The following is a 3,415-nucleotide window of genomic DNA, read 5'->3' as shown; positions in this document are numbered from 1 at the left end:
TAGACAGGGCCAGAAGAAGAACACCAGAGACAGAGGAGGCACGACACGACGGAGCCAAGATGGAACATAGATAGAGGAGGCAGGGCAGCGACTGGGGACGAGCAGCAAGCAGTGAAGGCGACAGCAGTGAAGGCGCACAGACGACGCAATGCCGACGAAGGAGATAGACGACGCTGGCAAACGCAGAAGACCTGACGACGAGATGGCGATAGTACGGTGTCGGTGACACTGGCTCTGTAAAACTGAGAAGGTTGAGCTCCACTGCTGTTTTAGGGGAAAGTGAGTTGAGAGTGTGAGATAGTGTATTGGGAAGGGGATTAGGGTTCAAAGGGGCAAGTGAAGGGGATTAGGGTTCAGAATGAGAAATTTTGGATTGAGGAAGGGGGAAGTGCGTTGGGGAGGGGGTTAGGGTTAGGGATGTGGAGGGAAGGATTAAGGTTGGGGAGGAGGGAGAGTACATTCAGGAAGGGGAAGGGGGAGTGCGTTGGGGAGGGAGAAGAGGAAGTGCGTTGGAAGGGAAAGATTATGGTAGGGGAGGGTTTTTGCCATGTCATCAAAACGTAGTGGCCATGTCAGCATTGTTCTTGTCGGAGATGTGCTCCGACGAACTCATGGGTACGCTTGTCAAATTTTAAAATCTCTCAAGGACTATTTTGTCAATAACGAAAGTCAGGTACCATTTTGTCAGCGTCAAAATCTTTTGAGTACCGATTTGGTACTTACCTCTAAATTATAATTTAAAATTAGAAATTGTTAATACAAGCATACACATCAAATGTCAGTGATCGTTTTGACAACAAAATAACAGATGAGAATGACATCATGGGAATTGACACATGACGTCCGGATTCAACTACTGACTAGAATTGTCGAAATGAAGAAAGTTGAATCACTTTCTGAAAATCGAACCAAACTAACCAATTAAACCGGTTTAACTGGGAAGTGGGAACTGATGTCTAATACGACTCGGTCCATAAGTAAAATACTAAGAAAAGTTCTATGGTATGAATAGAGTTAGACATCCAAAGGTATGGATCCGACGTGGACGGGACGCAGTTACTACGCGTGCACGGGAGCCCTGTGTCGTTAAAGCATGTGAGCTGATAGAAAGGCTGACAGCAGCAGGTGGGGAGCAGGCCTCGTGTTTCGTCCATAGAGTGTTAACAATTTAACAAAATTGATTAATGTGTGGTGTGATTAAGCTTTAGGAAAAAATTCAAGTGTACCGGGAACATCGGTGTTCCAGTTGTTTTAACCGTTGATTTCAATTAATATATTATATATATTTTTTATAATTTAGATCAACGATTAAAATAACTGGAACACCAGTGTTCTCGGTACACTTGAAACTCTTCCTAAGCTTTATTGGATGATGTCTGAATAAAACGTTGGAAAGTTTTTTTGATCCGTTGGTTGAATTTTAAAAGCCCATGACAATTAATTGCTGACAAAAAATGTTATAATATGAACAAAAAAGTCAATTACCGGTCCACTTTTAAAAATCTTTAATGTTAGGAGTCTCTCTTGGACACCTCAAATAGGAGTCTCTCTTAATAATTGGAGAAATGTAAAATGATCTTTGGGTGGAATCGTAAATATATGTTTTTTGCAAATAATACTTATAATTTGTGACGTCTTTTTTTGCATTTTTCATTTCTATTGGATTGAAAATGTTTCTATTTTTAGGCATTTTTTAAGTATATTAATATAATTTTTAAAAAATATTAATATTTTTTATTATTCATATCATTTTCACTGTTAATGAGTTAAGCAATAAATAATTAAAAATATTAGTTTAAAAAATTATTTTTATAATTAAATTTAATTAAATATTTGTTTTTTTCCCTTCTTATGTGCGTTTTCTTTTTTTTTTATTGGACTAAGGTAATTATTAAAATAATTTAGTCATGCAATAGCATTGCCGTAAAAGATTCTTTATTAATGTTGTTTGCAAAGGAAAGACATTTAAGAACGACATTCAACGTATGTTGTTGTCAGTAACAACGAGATATAACTATAGGAAAGTTATCAGATGTACCATTGTCTTTTTTGGAATAGCGTTGTTCCTAGCGTTAATGGGTAAAATTGTTTTTTTTTTTTTTTTGTCGTTATGCAAACTTTGAAATTACAATAACATCCTCGATTTTTATTTAGAAAATTACGTGCAGGGTCAGCTGTGATGAGACAGAGCGTGTGGGTAACAGACTCGTACTACGTGTTGTAACAGACTCGTGAACGCCGTACAAATTATCAGTGTGTTAGCAACTGAATGTGGTGCCGTAACACATTATTCATTAAATCTTTTCCTCACATCTTGGCTCACCAATGTGTTAATATTTATTGAAGGGGACGTCCAAGGGTATGGACGTGAAAAAATACTCATATATTTAGAAGAATACTCACCCATGCAGAAACTGGTCAAATCTACCATTTCCAAAAGCGTTAATTATCGAAATTTATATCTTATTCCATAATTCTAACTACAATAGCACCCATCGAAATTTACAAAATTTAGAGTTCTACTTTAAAATACCCAAAATACTAATTTCAATCCACAATGTAAGTTTTTTTAGTTGTCACCTCTTAGTCAAAATCCGAATAAAAACTCGTCACCTTTGATTTCGACAAATTGTTACAATAAGATTTTTTTTAACAATTTTTTTTTATAAAGTTCAATATTTTTTGCCATTAATGATCAGGATAACAAATACTACAAGAATAAAGAACATTCATTTACCAGAAGGTATAGTATAGATTTTTCAAACATCAATTCTCACTTAACGATTTATCTTAACATAATAAAAAGGTTAACCAATATCTCTATCATCGTGCACACACATAGCTAACACATAAAATAATATCAACATAAATTCAATAAAATCATTATCACATAAATAATAACTTTTACTTCTAACAAATTTTTACTACTCCACTTAATGATCCAAAAGTATCGAATTCATACATAAACGCAAAACAAGAATTTTTAACCCTTAAACGACTCTTTCAGCCAGATCTACACAAAACGTCGCTCCTTCCAGCACGGATTGAAATTTACATTATATTATTTCATCAATTAACCTACGTTATTAATTAATTAACAAGTAACTTTAACATGGTCAAAAGTTCTTTCCCACCCAAATTAGCATGCATGGCATGTTGTTCCTAACCTACATTAAATTTTCAAAAGAATACCTACATCAAAAATGTTTAATATCAGCCAAAACAAATTTTATTAATTACTATATTTCCAAGCGTTTTTTTTTTCTAATTTGTCCTCATAAAAAATTTTTTCCATGGCACTATGTTTTTGTTGTGCCAACAAAAATTACTCCATCGTTACATTCCCATAAAAAAAAAGAAAGGAAAAGTCTATGGGGCCAGCAATTTTGTTAAATTTTAGCCAGCATGTAACCAG

This window comes from Arachis hypogaea, chromosome 15 (assembly GCF_003086295.3).
Source record: "Arachis hypogaea cultivar Tifrunner chromosome 15, arahy.Tifrunner.gnm2.J5K5, whole genome shotgun sequence".
NCBI classification, from domain to species: Eukaryota; Viridiplantae; Streptophyta; class Magnoliopsida; order Fabales; family Fabaceae; genus Arachis; species Arachis hypogaea.
The sequence above is the reverse complement of the archived record's forward strand: the minus strand, read 5'-3'. Positions refer to the sequence as shown.